This window comes from Stenella coeruleoalba (genome assembly GCF_951394435.1).
Source record: "Stenella coeruleoalba genome assembly, chromosome: 17".
NCBI classification, from domain to species: domain Eukaryota; kingdom Metazoa; phylum Chordata; class Mammalia; order Artiodactyla; family Delphinidae; genus Stenella; species Stenella coeruleoalba.
In genome coordinates, this window is record NC_137163.1 from 28,372,402 (window position 1) to 28,393,998 (window position 21,597).

General features: G+C 37.0%; 1 long non-coding RNA gene across 3 annotated transcripts in view; it reads left to right on the plus strand.

The window, feature by feature from the left end:
* Positions 1-21,597, plus strand: part of LOC307176263 — a 177,695-nt gene that overhangs the window by 80,747 nt on the left and 75,351 nt on the right. For all 3 annotated transcript variants that reach the window (XR_013824680.1, XR_013824681.1, XR_013824682.1), the window contains exon 4: positions 18,367-18,447. This is a non-coding gene — a long non-coding RNA (uncharacterized lncRNA). The remainder of the gene's footprint in view (positions 1-18,366; positions 18,448-21,597) is intronic.

Consider the following 21,597-nt stretch of genomic DNA (forward strand, 5'->3'; position numbering starts at 1 on the left):
AAATGGACTTCTGGGTTGTGCATAATTCTTTTGTGAGCCTGGTTAGCGGGAGATTTGCTGAGCCTAATCTTTTCCTTCTTAATTTACTCTCTTGTTTTCTGGAAATTACCCCAGAGTAATTTCCTGGAAAGGGTGCATTGAAATTTTTATATCTTGCATATCTGAAGGTGTCTCTATTATGTGCTCATGCTTGATTGAAAGATTGGTCAGGTACAAAATTCTTGACTGAAAATAATTTTTACTCATGATTTTCGATGCCTATTATATTGTCTTTTAGCTTTCAGTATTGCTATTGAGAAGTCTGATGCCATTCTGATTCCTGATCTTTGGATGAGAACTGTTTTGTTTGATGTTTTTCTCAGTGGAAGCTTTTGGATCTTTCTGGGCACTGCATAGTCATTCGATAGCTTTTCAAGAGAAGTATTTAATTTTTAAGACCCATCTTATTAATTAGAAAACTGAGACTCAAGGAAATTAAATAAGTTGCTCAATCATAGAAGAACTAGAAAGTGCCAGAACCAAGATTCAAACACAGTCTAACTCAAGAGTTTATATGCTTTTTATATGCTTTACATTACACTAAAACAGTTAATACCTTAAGGTTTTAAAGAAACTGAGAGTTCAGTTAGTCCAAACACTTGCCTTTTTTTTTTTCCTTTTTTTCCCTAATGTAATTGTTTTTCTGAAGAATTACACTGATTCACAGTATGTGTGCCAAAACACTACTTTTTATTCTTGTGGAAGATAAATCCAAATTATTATAGATAAAATAATTTTATTAGTTACTTAAGGAGTCTCTTGTCACATTCAAAATATCAAGGACTATGTACATCAAGATAAACAATCCAATTTCAAATTTCTTATGTATTTCAAAATCTCAGTCAATACACATTTAATGCAGCTATCTATTCCAGTTTAATTCTCTTTAACACATGTTCTAATTTCTTCTCACACAAAACAGCCTTCTTATTTTAATGTGCTCCAGGATGATTAACATCTTAACATCAGTTGTCTGTCTCCTAAAGTATTGCAAATGTAACTTGTCTTTTATGAGGTGTGCTAAATGTATCTTCCATTTCTTTGGGCTATTTGTGTTAAATCTGTGATTACTTCTCTAAAGGCATCATTCTGAAAAACAACTGGTTCAGTGACTGTTACATTAACACATAAAGAAGTATTATCTTAGCAAAATGTAATACAATACTTTTACAGATGGCAAAGCATTAAGGTTGAATTTTATTTGCAACAAGTGTGCTTAAATAACATGCTGACTACATTTTACTGGAGGCTGCTATTATCACCAAATTACGTACATTATGCTCTTATGTACTATGCAAAATAAATATGAATTGAAATCCCTTTCCTCTATAATGCTTAGGTCAGAAAAAGCAAAGGTATAGACAAAAGATAATATATATAATATGTTAAATATGATATTCAAGGTGAATGTAAATCAGTATGCAAATCCAAACCTAACAAGTGGTATCCATTCATCCTTATCTTTTACCACCATAGTTCCACAACATTCATTTCATCTTTTTATATTTGATTCATTATAGACACCAAGTATACTTTAAAATAAACAAGCAAAAGGAGAACTGGGACTTCTATATTACCCATTATAGGTTACCTATGTCTCTATCTTGCTTCCCCCCCCAGAATCTGTCATGTAGCACAAAAAAAAAAAAAAAAAGCAAACCTAAAAAATTTATTACTTCTGCTCTGTCTTGCCTGGTTGTCAGAAAAAAATAACTCCAGAATTGGTTTCTTTGGGGAAAAAGTACTTTAATAAATCGTATTCCAAAGGGTGCTTTATGGGATGGTAATAGATATCAGAAGAAACTAATAAGTCGGTGAAGCATTCCATAGCCAAACTGGTTAAAATCTGGGGCTTTTTTTCATTGCAGAACTTTTTTTTTTTTTTTTTTTTTTTTTTTGCGGTATGCAGGCCTCTCACTGTTGTGGCCTCTCCCATTGCGGAGCACAGGCTCCGGACGTGCAGGCTCAGCGGCCATGGCTCACGGGCGCAGCCACTCCGTGGCATGTGGGATCTTCCCGGACTAGGGCACGAACCCGTGTCCCCTGCATCGGCAGGCAGACTCTCAACCACTGCGCCACCAGGGAAGCCCCATTGCAGAACTTTTAAGACTTTAATATGCTATAATATATTCATTATACTCTCTATAACAGGAATGACCTATCGTATAAAAAGTTCCAAGACTAATTTGACTGGAGAAGCTCTTTTAAAAGTCATCTTTTCATATAAAGATCAAGTGGTACACTTTGGAAAACACTGTTTTGACTCTTATAACACATCAATTATAGCCTTTTAAAAATGCAGTAGCAAGTTGTAGTGGAGAATAACCCCTCTTCCTATTGTTAATGACATATTCATCTTATAAACAAACTGTTACAACAGGTTTCAAACTTACATATGTGGGTGTGAATAACTAATCGCTAGAAAACACTGGATGTATGGAGAATGGTTCTATAGAGAAAAAAAATTATGAAGCCAAATGGTTTTGCATAAAGGGTCCAGGAAAAAAGTGCTTCTCAAGTGACCTGCTTTATAATGATAACTTCATTTGCTCTCTCCCTGGTGGTCTAGTTGTTAGATTTTGGCATGCTGTCTCTCTCATTTACTCTAAATTCTTTATAAAAGTTTTCTATGTGAACATATATTCTTCCTTTTCCTCAAATGAATTGTTACTATCTCCTCACTACCGGACATCCCAATAGGAGATGTAGAATTCCTGTTGAGATAATTTGAAGCTAATTTAATACTCAAACACTATTCAGTTTTTCAAGAAGCTCAGTGCATTTTAAGAAAAGGATTTTAGGTCATTATAAATTACACTGAAGCTGTCCTGTTTGGATATTTAAAAGCTAGTGCTCTCACTCCCTCTTTCGAGAGCACAGGAATCATAACTAACTGCTGAACAATCATTGACAGGAAGACACTGGAACTCACCAAAAAAAGATACCCCACATCCAAAGACAAAGGAGAGGCCACAATGACATGGTAGGAAGGGCACAATCACAATAAAATCAAATCGCATAACTGCTGGGTGGGTGACTCATAAACTGGAGAATACTTATGCCACAGAACTCCACCCACTAGATTGAAAGTTCTGAGCCCCACTTCAGGCTTCCCAACCTGGGGGTCTTGCAACGGGAGGAGGAAATCCTAGAGAATCAAACTTTGAAGCCTAGTGGGATTTGATTGCAGGACTTTGACAGGACTAGGGGAAACAGAGACTCCACTCTTGGAGAGCACACACAGAGTAGTGTGCGTGTCGGGACCCAGGGGAAGGAGCAGTGACCCCATAGGAGACTGAATCAGACCTACCTGCTAGTAGTGTTGGAGGGTCTCCTGCAGACGTGGTAGGTGGCTGTGTCTCACTGGGAGGACAAGGACACTGGCAGCAAGAGTTCTGGGAAGTGTTCCTTGGCATGAGCCCTCCCAGAGTCAGCCATTAACCCCAACGAGAGCCTGGGTAGGCTCCAGTGTTGGGTCACCTCAGACCAAACAACCAACAGGGAGGGAACCCAGACCCACCCATCAGCAGTCAAGTGGATTAAAGATTTACTGAGCTCTACCCACCAGAGCAACAGCCAGCTCTACTCACCCCCAGTCCCTCCCATCAGGAAACTTGCACAAGCCTCTTAGAGAGCCTCATCTACAAGAGGGCAGACAGCAGAAGCAAGAAGAACTACAATCCTGCAGCATGTGGAACAAAAACCACATTCACAGAAAGATAGACAAGATGAAAAGGCAGAGGGCTATGTACCAGATGAAGGAACAAGATAAAACCCCCAAAAAACAACTAAATGAAGTGGAGATAGGCAATCTTCCAGAAAAAGAATTCAGAATAATGATAGTGAAGATGATCCAGGACCTCAGAAAGAGAATGGACACAAAGACTGAGAAGATGCAAGAAGTGTTTAACAAAGACCTAGAAGAATTAAAGAACAAACAAACAGAGATGAACAATACAATAACTAAAATGAAATCTACACTAGAAGGAATCAATAGCAGAATAACTGAGGCAGAAGAACAGATAAGTGACCTGGAAGACAGAATGGTGGAATTCACTGCTGTGGAACAGAATAAAGAAAACAGAATGAAAAGACAGCCTAAGAAGACAGCCTAAGAAGACAGCCTAATGAAGACAGCCTAAGAGACCTCTGGGACAACATTAAACACAACAACATTCGTATTATAGGGGTCCCAAAAGGAGAAGAGAGAGAGAAAGGACCCGAGAAAATATTTGAAGAGATTATAGTCGAAAACTTCCCTAACATGGGAAAGGAAATAGCCACCCAAGTCCAGGAAGTGCAGACAGTCCCATACAGGACAAATCCAAGGAGAAACACACCGAGACACATAGTAATCAAATTGGCAAAAACTAAAGACAAAGAAAAATTATTGCAAGCAGCAAGGGAAAACGACAAATAATGTGCAAAGGAACTCCCATAAGGTTCACAGCTGATTTCTCAGCAGAAACTCTACAAGCCAGAAGGGAGTGGCATGATAAATTGATGAAAGGGAAGAACCAACAATCAAGATTACTCTACCCAGCAAGGATCTCATTCAGATTCAATGGAGAAATCAAAAGCTTTACAGACAAGCAAAACCTAAGAGAATTCAGCACCACCAAACCAGCTCTACGACAAATGCTAAAGGAACTTCTCTAAGTGGGAAACACAAGAGAAGGAAAGGACCTACAAAAACAAACCCAAAACAGTTAAAAAAATGATAATAGGAACATACGTATCGATAATTACCTTAAAGGTGAATGCATTAAATGCTCCAACCAAAAGACACAGGCTTGCTAAATGGATAGAAAAAGAAGACATATATATGCTGTCTACAAGAGACCCACTTCAGACCTAGGGTCACATACAGACTGAAAATGAAGAGATGGAAAAAGATATTCCATGCAAATGGAAATCAAAAGAAAGCTGGAGTAGCAATACTCATTTCAGATAAAATAGACTTTAAAATAAAGAACGTTACAAGAGACAAGGAAGGACACTACATAATGATCAAGGGATCAATCCAAGAAGAAGATATAACAATTATAAATGTATATGCACCCAACATAGGAGCACCTCAATACATAAGGCAACTGCTAACAGATATAAAAGAGGAAATCGGGCTTCCCTGGTGGTGCAGCGGTTGAGAGTTCACCTGCCAATGCAGGGGACACGGGTTCATGCCCTGGTCCGGGAGGATCCCACATGCTGCGGAGTGGCTGGGCCCGTGGGTCATGGCGCTGGGCCTCCGTGTCCAGAGCCTGTGCTCCGCAAGGGGAGAGGCCACAGCAGTAAGAGGCCTGTGTACCGCAAAAAAAAAAAAAAAAGAAAGAAACATTCACAGAAGAGCTAACACCCATCCTTCTCAAACTCTTCCAAAAAATTGCAGAGGAAGGAAAACTCCCAAACTCATTCTATGAGGCCACCATCACCCAGATAGCAAAACCAGAAAAAGATACTACAAAAAAAGAAAATTACAGACCAATATCACTGATGAATACAGATGCAAAAATCCTCAACAAAATACTAGCAAACAAAAGTCCACAGCACATTAAAAGTATCATACACCATGTTCAAGTGGAATTTATCCCAGGGTTGCAAGGATTCTTCAATATATGCAAATCAATCAATGTGATACACCATATTAACAAATTGAAGAATAAAAACCATATGATCATCTCAATAGATGCAGAAAAAGCTTTTGACAAAATTCAGCACACATTTATGATAACAACTGTCCAGAAAGTGGGCATAGAGGGAACCCACCTCAACATAATAAAGGCCATATGTGACAAACCCACAGCAAACATCATTCTCAATGGTGAAAAACTGAAAGCATTTCCTCTAAGATCAGGAACAAGACAAGGATGTCCACTCTCACCACTATTATTCAACATAGTTTTGGAAGTCCTAGCCACGGCAATCAGAGAAGAGAAAGAAATAAAAGCAATACAAATTGGAAAAGAAGAGTAAAACTGTCACTGTTTGCAGATGACATGATACTATACATAGAGAATCCTAAAGATGCCACCAGAAAACTACTAGAGCTAATCAATGAATTTGGTAAAGTTGCAGGATACAAAATTAATGCACAGAAATCTCTTGCATTGCTATACACTAATGATGAAAAATCTGAAAGAGAAATTTAGGAAACACTCCCATTTACCATTGCAACAAAAAGAATAAAATACCTAGGAATAAACCTACCTAGGGAGACAAAAGACCTGTATTCAGAAAACTATAAGACATTGATGAAAGAAATTAAAGGTGATACCAAAGATACCAACAGATGGAGAGATATACCATATTCTCGGATTGGAAGAATCAATATTGTGAAAATGACTATCCTACCCAAAGCAATCTACAGATTCAATGCAATCCCTATCAATTTACCAATGTCATTTTTTTGTAGAATTAGAACAAAAAAATCTTAAAATTTGTGTAGAGACACAAAAGACCCCAAGTAGCGAAAGCAGTCTTGAGGGAAAAAATAGAAACAGGAGGAATCAGACTCCCTGACTTCAGACTATACTACAAAGCTACAGTAATCAAGACAATATGGTACTGGCACAAAAACAGAAACATAGATCAATGGAACAAGATAGAAAGCCCAGAGATAAACCCATACACCTATGGTCAACTAATCTATGACAAAGGAGGCAAGGATAAACATTGGAGAAAAGACAGTCTCTTCAATAAGTGGTGCTGGGAAAACTTGACAGCTACATGTAAAAGAGTGAAATTAGAACACTCCCTAACACCGTACACAAAAGTAAACTCAAAATGGATTAGAGACCTAAATGTAAGACTGGACACTATAAAACCCTTACAGGAAAACATAGGATGAACACTCTTTGAGATAAATCACAGAAAGATCTTTTTTGATCCACCTCCTAGAGTAATGGAAATTTTAAAAAAAATAAACAAATGGGACCTAATGAAACTTAAAATCTTTCGTACAGCAAAGGAAACCATAAAGAAGATGAAAAGACAACCCTCAGAATGGGAGAAAATATTTGCAAACGAATCATTGGACAAAGGATTAATCTCCAAAATATATAAACAGCTCATGCAGCTCAATATTAAAAAAACAAACAGCCCAATCCAAAAATGGGCATAAGACCTAAATAGACATTTCTCCAAAGAAGACATACAGATGGCCAAGAGGCACATGAAAAGCTACCCAACATCACTAATTATTAGAGAAATGCAAATCAAAACTACAATGAGGTACCACGTCACAATGGTTAGAATGGGCATCATCAGAAAATCTACAAACAACAAATGCTGGAGAGGGTGTGGAGAAAAGGGAACCCTCTTGCACTGTTGGTGGGAATGTAAATTGATTCAGCTACTATGGAGAACAGTATGGAGGTTCCTTAAAAAACTAAAACTAGAATTACCATATGACCCAGCAATCCCACTACTGGGCATATACCCAGAGGAAACCATAATTCAAAAAGACACATACACCCCAGTGTTCATTGCAGCACTATTTACAATAGTCAGGTCATGGAAGCAACATAAAGGTCCATCGACAGACAAATGGATAAAGAAGATGTGGTACATATATACAATGGACTATTACTCAGCCATAAAAAGGAACGAAACTGGGTCATTTGTAGAGACGTGGATGCCTCTAGATACTGTCATACAGAGTGAAGTAACTCAGAAAGAGAAAACAAATATCGTATATTAACGCATATATGTGGAACGTAGGAAATGGTACAGATGAAACCGGTTTGCAGGGCAGAATTTGAGACATAGTAGTAAAGAGAAAACATATGGACACTAAGGGGGGAAAGTGGGGGGTGGTGGTAGTGGTGGTGTGATGAATTGGGCGATTGGGATTGACATGTATGCACTGATGTGTATAAAATGGATGACTAATAAGAACCTGCTGTATAAAAAAAAAAAGCTAGTGTTACTAATATTAAAAGTTCAATCTTAAATATTAAAAAAAAGAAAAAAATTAAAGGATTTTTAAAATAGCCATTCATCTGTGATTAGGTTTTCCTATGCTTGGAATAAGCTTTTGGTCAGCAATAGGAATGCCTAAAGGAAAGTGCACCTAATTTTCTTATTTGTTCATTCAATTGATTCTACTTTGTGCCTATTACTGTGCTAATACTAGGATGAGGGTGAAAAGAGAATGACAAGACAAGCCACAACCTGGAAGAAAATCTTTGCAAAACTCATATCCAATAGAAGACTGGTGTACAAAATATATGAAGGACACTTAGAACTCAGCAATAAGAAACCAAGCAACCCAGTTCGAAAGTGTGCAAAAGATCTGAACAGGCATGTCACCGAAGAAGATATACTTACAAATAATTATGTGAGATGATGCTCAAACTCATGTCATTAAGAAACGGCAAATTAAAACAACAATGAGATACCACCATACAACTATTAATGGTTAAATCCAAAACACTGATAACACCAAATACTGGCAAGGGTATGGAGCAACAGGAATTCTCAGTCATTTCTGTTGGAAATGCAAAATGGTATAGCCACTTTGGAAATCTGACAGGGTCTTACAAAACTAAATGTAATCTTACCATAAGATCCAGCAATTGCACTCCTTCGTATTTATCTAGATGAGTTGAAAACTTATGTCCATGCAAAATCCTGCACAAAAATGTTTATAACAGCTTTATTTATAATTGCCAAAACTTGGAAGCAATCAAGATGTCCTTCAACAGATGAATGGATAAATAAACCATGGTACATACATTGAAGGGAGTATTATTCAGCAATAAGTAGAAAAGAGCTATCAAGCCATGGAAAGACGTGAAGTGATCCTAACTGCATATTGCTAAAGTAAAGAAGCCAATCTGAATAGGTTACTTACTATATGAGCTTAACTGTAAGACATTCTGGGAAAGGGAAAACTATAGAGACTATAAAAAGATCAGTGGTTGCCAGGGCTTTGGAGGAAGAAAGGGAGGGATGAATAGATGGAAAATAGAAGTTTATTAGTATAATGAAACTATTATATGTAATACTGCAATGATGGATACATAACATTATGCATTTTTAAAAACCCATAGAACTATACAATACAAAGAATGAACCTTAATATAAATTATGGCCTTTAGTTAATAATAATGTATCAGTATTGGTTCATCAATTATAGCAAATGTATCACTGTTATGCAAGATGTTAATAATAGGGGAAACTGTATACAGAGTAGGGGGTGGGGAGAGGAGGTAGATGCAAACTATACTTTTTGCTCAAGTTTTCTCTAAACCAAAACTGCCCTAAAAAGTAGAATCAATTAAAGTTTGAAGACCACTAACTTTTAGAATTGCGTTTTGGCAAGGACCAGTCATTCCTGGGCCATTTCTTTAAAAAAAAGGACATAGTTTGAGTTAAGGGCATAAGCCTCTGTGAGAGACAATAATAGTTTATGTCACAGGTCTGTCATAGTATAATACACTATTTATTTTCTATATCATTCATTTTCTATACAGAAGACCCTTCCTGAATGGACCATGAATATGACTTTGATATGGACTCCTTTATGTTAATAGTAACTCTACAACTTCTTTTAAATTACCTTTTCTTTCCACAGTTTCTTTTAAATCACTTCAAATATAAAAATAATGGGAAATGCTTTCATGTTTTTGTCAAGATTAATGCACCCTTTGCCCCCCTTTATGAGGCTTTCGACTGGTACTTTAATTCTAAGGGAATGTACCCACCAGTTCTGGGATGTCTGCCCTGGGAGATTAGCTGGTGGTTGACTCCTTATTATACATACTCAGTCAGTCTATGATTGGCCAGAAAATTTCACATTATTTTTTACCACTTGAAAGCAAAAGGGGAGAAAAAATCCCCCAAACTCCTCAAATTGCTATTTCCAAGTGTCCAAGTGAAATTTCAAGTAACAATTGAGTTTGACCAGCTTAGTGCAACCCTGAAGCTCAAGCTGACTCTAAACCTGTCTTTAATCAAGTTAACCAAAACATGCAGTCAGGGGTGAAATAGGCATTTGCTGTTATGTCCCTCCTTATCAATACAAAATGCTACTCAATTTCATAACTTTCCACAGCACTCAGCAGCCCCAACTTCCTCTTTTGCACCTCCCAACCCACTGCCAATGTAAATTGTTGTGTAGTACCTGTATTTTTCAGGATAAATCATGAGAACAGAATTTTTTAGTGAGAACTTTTTTTCAGAAAAAAGGTGTGTTTCCAGCCGATAGTAAAAACAACTAACTAGAAACTTAGCTAAGTGGATGCTATGTTCCAAGAATTCAAGTCCTGAAGAAGGTTATTTTAATATCAAAAGAATGTTGACAGCATCTCTTAGTGACACAGATTCCATTCAAATCTCCCCTTTGCCGTGGGTTTGAAGTTGAGCCTCTGGTGACATTGAGATTTGTAATATCAAAGTTCTTTTAAACGACTAAGCAGGTATTATAATTTTCTTTCCCCCCCCCCCAAGGAGATGGTAAAAAGTTCCCCATCAGCTCATTTATAAAAAAGCCATTAGGAGAAGGAGGAAAGGAAGAATGGGGATAAAGCCCTTTAAAAAGAGGTAATAAATGATCACATTAGAACAGTAAGATATAAAATAAGGTCTCTGAATTTCTATTTTTAAAATAGCTTTATTTTTAAAAATTAAAAAATAAGTAGCTTTATTAAGATATAATTCACATTCAATACAATTCACCCATTTAAAGTATACAAGTCAATGTTTTTTGGCATGTTCACAGGATTGTTCAACCATCACCACAATCTAGTTTTAGAATATTTTCATCCTCACTAAAAGAAACCCCACAGTCTTTAGCAGTATATCCCCATTCTCCTCTCTGCTTCCCCCCCACCCCACCCCATTCAATTCTAAGCAACCGCTAGTCTACTTTCTTTATAAATTTGCCTGTTCTGGACACTTTATGTGAAAGTAATCATACAATATGTGGCCTTTTGTGACTGTTTTTCATCACTTAGCATATTGTAACATGTATCAGTACTTAATTTCACTTTATAGATGGATAATATTGCATGTTACGGAATACCAAATTTTATTTATCGTTTCATCAGGTGATGGACATTTAGGTTATTTGAACTATTTGGCTATTAAAACTAATGCTGCTTTGAACATTTGTATACAAGTTTTTGTGGGAATGTATGTTAATTTTAGGGGGGTAAATATTTAGTAGTAGAATCACTACATCATATGGTAATTCTGTGTTTATTTAAGGAAATGACAAATTGTTTTCCAAAGAAGCTGCACCATTTTACATTTCCATCAGCAATGAATGAGGGCTCCAATGTCTCCACATTCAATCTCTTTTATAAATTAACTTTCTCAAAAACAGAAAGAAATGAAGGAAGGGAGGGAGGGAGGGATGGAAGGAGGAAATAAGTCAGCTGATGCTTTCCTGCTGATAAGGTCATTCTAATGATGGACTAGACCTTTTGGAGTCAAATATTATAAAAATAAAGGCAGAATTGCACTGACCATTTTTTTCCTACATTATCAGCCATGTTGCCTATGAAATCATAGGTAAATGATTCTAAATACTTTTTATGATATATGAAGAAACATAAAAATGCAAGAAAAAAACAGTGTTTACATATTCACACATATTTTCACACAGGCATGCACAGTAAAGAATATGGAAGAAAATATACCAGGGTTTTAATAATTGCTATATCTAGAAAACAAGGTTGCGCATGGATTTTTTTCCCCTTCCTTTTGCTTATCTATAGGTATCTTTGTAAAAACAATAAGCATGTGTAGCTTTTTTGTTTTAAGGAAGAAGTATGATCCTTCTACCAGTGGGTCCCATAGCACCAGGTTCTCAACCTGGCTGAACATTAGAATCACCAAAGGAGCTTTTAAGAAAAATACCAATGTCTTGACCCCCTTCCTTACAAATTCATATTCAGTTGATCTGGGATGATTCCAGTGTACAAGCAGAGTGAGAACTACACCCTTCAGTTCTCTGCTATCACATTTGTTGAGTTTTGCTAGAAGGAAAAAAGCTTTCCTACAGGCTGACGGTCTCCTGTTGTGAGCTTAGCTGAGGCCATTTTATTTATGGTTTGCAAGGTATTATCTTTACTGGGTTACATCTGGAGAGGCTCCTTTAGTATCAAGAGGCTACTTCAAGAAACATGTGAAGAGGTGTCCCAAACTTTCTTCTGGCAAGTGTCATGGGAAGATCAGTAACTTAAATGTTGAAATGAAACCATCTGGCACTTAAGGAGTTTTATACACAGAGTAAGGTGCAGTTTTTAAACCAAAAAAAAGCTGTCTTTGGCTTAATGAATAGTAATATTTAGACAATGATTTGTCATGCAATCCTCTGCTGCATGGTAATGAGAGATGCATAGAAGTGGTCTGGGGATGGGAGAGAGAAGATGAAAGTAAACACTGAAGGCCTCAGTAAGGATATGCATCACTGAATACTCTATATCTATTGCCTTTTCCTTTTTTTGTACAGTAGGTAGTTGGAGAGAAACTGGGTCCATTAAAATTCTTGATACTTGTATCTAGTGTGAAGTAACATACTTCTTGAATGAAGAACAAAGTAGTTAGCTTTCCGGCTGAATAATGGGGCAGTGTGACTTTATGTGTCTGATACCTTCAGAACTAGGGATATTTGATGTTCCTGTCAGAAGGATCTACTCCTGAAGCATCTGAAGGCTTTTAACTTAAAATATTGGAAGCATACATCCTTTGACAAATCTCACTCTTAGCTCCTGTCTGGTCTCTGTTTGGTGGGGCAAGAAAACGGGTAAAGAGAATGGTTGTCTTAAATGGATAACCAGCAACGACCTACTGTATAGAACAGGGAGCTCTGCTCATTGTTATGTGGCAGCCTGGATGGGAGGGCAGTTTGCGGGGAGAATGCATACATGTATATGTTTTGCTTTTGCTGTGCACCTGAAACTATCACAACATTGTTAATTGGCTATACTCCAATATAAAATTAAAAGTTAAAAGCCCACCCCCCCCCCAAAAAAAGAGAATGATTGTCTTTCTCTATGACAAGGGGAGAAAGTAGTACTGAATTAAGCAGCTCTTTTCACAAATGTCAGTTATTTTTAGAAGAATTATTTTCACCTTTTCATCCACAAACCAATTTTAATGAGTTTCAAGGTACCTGGTAGGTATGTGGGGAAAGCCAGTGATAAATGACATTATTCAGGCCTTTAAATTCTTATGATCCAGAAAAAAAATTCAAGTCCTTAAAAAATTAATAAACAAAGTAGAATTCATGAAAATGACATACAGTTCTGTAAAATTTCGAAGAATGAAGAGAGCACCTTTGGATGTTGAAGAGGTTTAATGTTTTTCTACTGTAATGTCAAAGCTGAGTTTCCCCCCACCTTTTAGAAAGTGGTGCCGGCTTTCAGATGAACCTGCAGTCCCTTCAGATTCAATTGCAAGACTTTGGTATATTCCTTTTTCTCACTGCATTGTTTACCATTACTATTTCTATATGATAAATGTCAGAAGTGTTTTGTTGTTTTGACCTTCTGGCTTCTGCTAAAAATAGCCAAATTACCAGTAAATTTAGAATGTTAATTCATAATCACATTGGATATTAATATCAAAGAAGATGCAAGATTCTTATCCTGGATAACTTTGAAAGTTTAAACTTTTTTTTTTAATGTTTTCCATATTAATGACTGTCAATCATGCTTTATCCATGGTTTATTTATTTATTTTGTATTGAAGTATATAATTAACTTACTATATTAGTTTCAGGTGTACAACACAGTAATTCAATATTTTTATACATTACAAAATGTTCACAATAAGTCTAGTTACCATCTGTCACCATACAGTTATTACCATATTATTGACTATATTCCCTAGGCTGTATGTTACTGAAGTTTAAACTTCTTAATGTTTAAACATAATAATAATGATGTCTATCATTTATTGAGCTCTTTCACTTTGTTCCTTCCTCTGTGTTTATCTTGCTATAAGTATATTACTTCATTTAATATTTAAAAACGTCCTATGTATAATTCTTCTAGCTTCATCTTCATTATAATTCCTGAAAATGCACGTAATACCTTGTTTTTATTGACATACTTTTGTAAGCTACAACAACCGATGAAAAAACCCAGACAGGAAAGTGGTTGTTTCAGGAAGTCTCCTCCTCTCAGGAAGTTTGTTTCCTTGAGTGGTTCAAATTTTAGACTGACTCTATCTTCCGACTGTTTTTGAAGGATGTGTCATGGTTCAGGGTTGTGAAGTCATTATTGTGGGTGGTTTTATTATGTCTACCTCTTTCAATCCCATGGGTCTCACAACCAGTTTTAACGATGATTTCTTGACTTCAAATTCTTTGGCCAAACATAATATGTGAATTCAACCCCTACCCCCATATAGTTATCAGTTTTGATTTCTCCCAGATGATTAATTTTCAACCATGACCTAGGACAGGCAATCCATTTTTCTTGCCAAATTTCCAGTCCAGTGGAAGAAACTTTTCTAGTCCCTTCTAGGCTTTTGGTTTTATGCTGAGAGTGCACCTATAGCTTTCCACACGCCCAGGCCTGAAAATTCCTGTCTTTTTCCCCAACTCTCTACTCTTAGGTTAAAACCTCAGTGACTTAGAATATCCAGGTCCAGTGGCCTCATGGCCCATTTGGCTTTAGCGCCCATTCATTGCTCTGGCTTCAGATTGACTGTTCATTTCACGTGGTTTTTCTTTTTTGTTTTCAAGCATATATATGGATACGTATGTTTTCATGGCTGTTATATCCCATTCAGCAGTGCTGTGTTTGGAGCAAAGGGGAGGGAGAGGCTGATCAGTCGTAATGATCAAAGACCTCAACTTCATCTATATGGTACCACAAGCTAATTGGACTTTCTCTGTATTTTCAGCCTGCTTACTTTTTTCCCATTAAAGAAACCAGCAGGTCACATAGTCTGTCTTGAAAATGTAGCCTTATACCTGTTGCTCTTTATATGTCATGGTTGTCAGAGATGGCAAACTCGTGGAGGACAGGCACTGCACTACATGCAGACGTGTATTAGCATCACTGGAAAATGAAAATAAACTTAGTGTCCATGGTATTTCCAAGGATCCTGTTTGCAAGGAAAAATCTCTTTTTCTAAGTTGGCAGCTTTATGTCATAGATTCAGACTCAAAATGCAGCTTTGTTTTTGGTTTGGCAGTGGTCATTGGTATCTTCATCTTATTTCTCTGCTTCTTTAGAAAAAACGAGAAGTTTTGTTCCCACTTTTGCTTGCTGTGACCAAATCTCAAGAAACTGGAGGATCCTTGGGCACTAGCCCAGCCATTAGCTGCAGTTGCTTGACTTAATAGTTGGTCAAATGTCACTCTCAAGCCAGAAATATAATAATGGGAATTTTTGTGTGTGTGTGGGGAGGAGGGGTAAAATTATGAACTATAAAACCAGAGTGACAGGAAGGTGCTAGGAGAAATGTTCAAAACACTGATGTGATTTATGAACATGTGGCAAACAGATGTGGTGCAGTAATAGGGACCCCCATCTCCTTTTATAAATTTGGATCATATTTGCGTCTTTCCCGAATGCCCCCACCCCTAGGTTCATAATATGCTTTATTAAAATTCTCTCCAGGGCATATGGATGATTAATAATTGTTGATGACAGAAATTTGGTTTTGGTAAGCTGCACAGTGAAAGATAAATACAACGAGGCTATTTTAACCTCTGTATATTAAGCTTATTAGAGTGAGGCTTCTCTGTAAGACGGCCTGTGTTGAGATTGTGTGTGATTTATGGAAATGTCACCAATGACCCTGGTTCTGGAAAAACTCTTAAAATCTCTTTTGTTGTAATCATCACTTGGGTTTCAGTTGTCACTAGGGAAAATCATTTGGGGAAAAAAACATAATCAAGAGTAGTTAAGATATGCTTCAAATAAAATAAATATTGGGTAGCTATCTAGGAATAAAAATACAAAGAACCTCTGAGATGAATGTTAGAAATAGAAATTTATTTGTAACTAATCCTAAATGTGGTGTGGAAGAGAAGCAAATGGATAGGGAAACACTGGAATATTGGCTTCTGATTCTCTTCCCAAAAGCCAATGACATGTCTGAAACCTTTAGATAAGTCTTTTAATTCTTTAAAACTTTGTTAAGAGAGCAAGTGTTCTGCATTTAGTATCTGTAATACAGTTTGAAAAAAATGTTTTAATAAAACAAAAAATTTTAAGACATTGCATCTGTGTGGCAAGAAATTCAAGCAGTACAAATGTGTTTATAGTGAAGAATTAATTTTTCTTTCATCCTTCTCAAGTCCTCAGTTTTGCTTGTCTAGAAGCAACTGCTATTAGTTTGAACTTATTTAATAAAAGTCCTAATGTTATAAGTCAATCTTCCAAATAGGAATACTGAAATTTACCACAAATTGTATTTAGCAATTCTGTACTATTCACACTGAGTTACTAGTCATTTGTAAAGCTAATATTTATAGCAAGATCATATAATTCCTATTTCACTCAAGTGATATGTTGAGGAAACTTAAAGTGGATAAAGGAAACAAAATTCAAAATAATGAGAATAATGTTAGAGGCCTGATGTTACTGATTTGGTGAATTTTTGCTGTGGGCCGGGACTTTGTCAGGCCGAACTAAAAGATCATACAGCTGAAACTCTTGATTTGCAATTTCCAAAACCCCTCCATTTCTCCCATCCAAGAGTATGGCCAGTAGTTGTCTGGAAGTTACAAAGACTGATGGCTAGATCAGGGCCTTCTACAAAGTGTTATAAGAATCAGCCTGGGCAAGTCTGTGCTTACCTTGTTGGGCTAAAGGAGAAGAAGAATCAAGAACCCCCATGCTTTACTTCATCCCGTCATTTTTCATTCAATTAGGATAAATTATAAAAACAGTAACAAAAACTAAAACACACAGGGTAATAATATCCTAATGTGTTTGAGAAATAATGCAGAAGATGGACTTAACCACCTCAAAAAAATTTGGGAAACTATTCAGGGGTCTAAATGGAAGTCTGGTACTTTGATTACCTAGACAAGTTTCCTTCAACTCTGTTCACATCATCAGCTTCCTTCTCACCTCTATCAGTAATGACTAGTAACTCAGTTTTATACCTGTTTCTTAGAAAATGTATAAGAAAGATTGTCACACAAAAAAAAAAAGAAAGAAAGAAAAGAAAAAGAAAAAACATTAGTGCTGTTGCATTCTTTGTGTCTTCAGAGGGTTTTGTCCTCAGTCTGAAACTAGGTTAAGACATTTATACTTGAATAGCTGGAAATTGTCTTGATTCTTTTCTAAATTGAAGTGCCTTGGTGGTTGACAATTGAAGAATGATTTACAATTCCTGGAGTACTTTGTGGGTTTGGTTTTTAAAACCAGTTCTTAATATTCAAGCTACTTGGAAGTTAGAGGTTGAATAATAACTGGTTATTTCTAAAATGTGGAATTTGTACAGTTTTGAGTAAATGCCCAAACTGTGTTCTCAGAAATGTAAATTACCATATTCAATTGTCCTGGGAACTAATGGAGAAGCAGTAGGGTTTTTTCTCTAAATTATAAACTAGTTCAATATTAGAAAATTAAAACCTAAAGAAAGCAGATTTCCCTATGCAGATGTTATAGTCCTGATACAGTCCCCATTTGCTATAGTGTGGCCCTATGATAACACCATACACCTCCAGGTTTTACCAATGCATATCTTGAAAATAAGGGAGGGAGCCACAGCATCTCGTGTATCTTTTCAGAACAAAAGCTAATGTTACATTAATCCAGACTTTCAAAAATAAATTCAAATATCCTGGTATTCCGTCAGTATAACAGTTTTGAATTATCCTAGCAATAAGACCAGCTGAATTCTTTACTGCGCTTAGCTAACATAAACAAAATAATGCCTGCCTCTCTTTATCTTTCCTGAAATCAGTCAATAAGTGTTGTATAAGCTGAAATAGCATTTTAATTAATGAGCATAAGCAGCCAGATAACTGAGAACTTGAAAACTGAGTTTATGTCTCACCTGATGTTCTATTCTTATCACCTACAACACTGCTAAATAAAACCTCTACTCATTCTTCCGTTGATTCTACAAATAATTATTTACACCCGCTATGTGTTAAATGTCTTGGTAGGAGCTGGGTGTTCAAAGACTTAAAAACAAACAAACAGATACACAAAATGAAATAAAACACCACTATCCCTGACTTTTAGTAGTTCCTATTGTGGAAACAAAAATATAACTACGTAATAAAAATATGACGCTATTACAGAGGTATGTACAAAATTGTATAGAAATACATCATAAAGCTACCTCTAGAGAAGCTAGAAAGAAATCACATAGACTGTGTCTCATGTTGATGTTTTCCAGGTGTCAGAAAAGGATGCGCATAATGAAGGATGTGAGCAAGAATACAGAACTGTGAACTGAAATATTTGGGAACAGATATTGGTAAGGAGGCTTGGGTTCATATTACAGAGTGTTCTCTATATTATGTTAAGAAATGTACTTACATTCACTCTAAATAATGAAGAGTCTTTTAAGGCTTATGAGTAGAGGAGCTGAGAAGATCAGATTTGGATGTGTACAAACCACTCAGAGTTATAAACAATAAATTCCGGGCAACAAGACTTTAACAAGGAGAAACAAACAGGGCGCTACTGAAAAGATGAAAACCTGAACCAAGAAAACTGCAGTGGGGATGAAGAGGAAGGGGATGGAGATTAAGTTCCTCAGCCCTGAGACACGACAGTATTTATCCATGCCTGTGTGCATCCATGCCCCTCCCTCAGCAAGCTCTCCTCTAAACTGTTCCCATATTCTACAAGTTTACCATTTACCCCTATAAAAATTATGATGTATTTCAGGCATACAGAGGCAATAAGGACTAATGTAATAAAACACCTGTGAAACCACTACCCTGTTTAGGAAATAAAGCATTAATACCGATGAAGGCTTCTGTGTGGCTGTCCATGTTGCTACATGCAGATTTTGTTCTTTGATTTTTATTGCTTAGTAGTGTTTTACTGTATAAACCTACCAAGATTTATTCATTCATCTCTTGTAAATACCTTTAGAATGTTTCCAGTTTTTTGCTGTTACATGCAATGCTGCTATAAAAATTATTGTTTTGTCACTTTCTATACATGTGTGAGGTTTTCTAGGTATGAACACAGGAACAGAATCCCTGTTCGAGTCTGCATTTTCACTTTCATTAGGTATCAACACATTGTTCTCCAAAGTAATTATACCCATTACACTCTCACCAGCAAATTTTAAAAATTAAATTAAATTTTAAAATAAATAAAACAAAAACTCTTGGTGTTTTGCAACTTCACCAATACTCAGTATTGTCAGACTTTCAAGTTGTTGCCAGATTGTGTCAGGACTTCTAAGCCGCTGAGGGTTCTTTGGCTTTTGCTCTAAGTAAGATGGGAAGCCACTGGAGGATTTTGAATAGAAGGATGAAATGATCTGACTAAGCAGGATCATTCTGGCCACCGGGTTGAAAAGAGACTATACGGAGGTAAAGGGATAGAACCTGTGAGACTAGTTAAGTGGCTGTTGCACTAATCTATTCAAAATATGACGGAGGATTAAACCAAGGTAGTGGCAGTGGGGGAGTGAGAACTGAAAACATATCCAGACTCTAGATACATTTAGAATGTGGCAACATTTTGAAAGTAAAGACAGTGGATTTGCTGTTAGTGTGTGAGAGACTCCAAGGTTTTAGCATGAGTAACTGAAAGAATCCAGTTGCTGTCTACTAAGATGCGGAGGAATGCAGAAGGAACAGGTTTGGAGGAAAGATCAGGAATCAGCTTTGGGCTTGATACGTTTGAGAAGAATATTAGATCTCCACTTGAATATAGGGAAGTTTAGAATTAAGATGATAGTTCAGAACTAGAGTGTAAATTTTGGGGACTTTATCATATAGACAGTATTTAAAGTCCTGAGACTAGCAGAGGTCACCAAAAGAGTATTGTAGTCAGAGAAGGTCCGTGAACTGAGCCCCATATTTATTTATTTATTTATTTGCGGTACGCGGGCCTCTCACTGCTGTGGCCTCTCCCGTTGCGGAGCACAGGCTCTGGACGCGCAGGCTCAGCGGCCATGGCTCACGGGCCCAGCCGCTCTACGGCATGTGGGATCTTCCCGGACCGGGTCACGAACCCGTGTCCCCTGCATCGGCAGGCGGACTCTCAACCACTGCGCCACCAGGGAAGCCCTGAGCCCCATAATTAATGGGAGATAAGAGAAACCAGCAAAAGAAACAGGAAACAGAGGAGGAAAGCTAAGACAGTGGCTGTGCCAGAAGTCACAGAAAATGTGTCCCCTGTTGCTGGTAGATCAAGTGGGTTGAGAACTGAGATATGATCGTTAGATTTAGCAGCATGAAAGTTATCGCTGATTTCTCAGCAGAAGTTTTAGAGTTGTGGTGTGGGTGAAAGCTCAACTAGAGCATTTTATGAGAGAACAAGGAGAGGAATTAATTATTCTTTGTATTATTTTTGCTGTAAAGGGGAGTAGGGAAATAGGGCTCCAGCTGAATGGTGGATTGGGGATAAAAGAGTTTTTTTTTTAAATATTGGGAATGTATTTAGCATATTTATGTGCTGTGGGATGATCCAAAAAAGAAGTAAAAAATGATGATGCAATAGCGAGACGAGACATTCTGGAGGGATGTCCTTGAGTAGGTGGAAGGAGATGGGACTAGTGGACAAGTAAAAGGAGTATGGATAGTTATTTCATCAGTTGTGGCCAAAGGGAAGGCAGAATAAACGGGCATGGATGTGGGCTGAGGGATAGAAGTGATGGTGGGAGTGTGTAGAGTTGATGGTTTCTCAGTGAAATAGGAAATAAGCATCAGCTGAGAGTGTGGAAGAGGGAGAGGTGTTAGAAGTTTTAGTAGCGAGGATAAGGTATGGAGTAGTGACCTAGGAGAAACACACTGGGAATTATTCTTTCTGATATTTAATAGGTCTTTGATTATTTCAGTAAACTGGTCTCCTACTTTCTGTCCTTGCCCCAAATTGATTCTTTTTTAACAAGATTATGTCACTCTACTCAAAACCTTCCAATAGGTACACATCTTGCTCAGAGTCAAAGTTCCTCATATCTCCTACAAGGCTCTACACTATCTGTACCCAAATTGCCTCTCTAAACTCACCTACAACTGCTTTTTCCCTCGCTCACATCATCAAGGCAGGAAACTGTGTCTATTTTGTTCACTACTATATCCCCAGCAATTAGAACAGCGCCTAGAACATAATATGAGTAGGTACTCTAAATATTAGTTCGGTAAATGAAGTGGCAGAATTTTAGTGGTAAACTAAGAAGAATATAAGCAAAGTCATCCAAATTACAGCCTTTTTCTAAACTTGTTGGCTTTGTTGGGACATATGGGTAATGATGTCTTTTTTTGTTATTAACTGGGACAATTTGGGGCCAGACAAGTATTGTGTTATTTAAATGCTGCTGAAACTTGCATATATCTTTGACTCAAAAAATTTAAGAGATGGCAGTTCAGGATATTTTTTGTCCTGCATGTTGAGGTACATAAAGTTTATACTTCATGTATGTTTATATTTAGGCATGGGC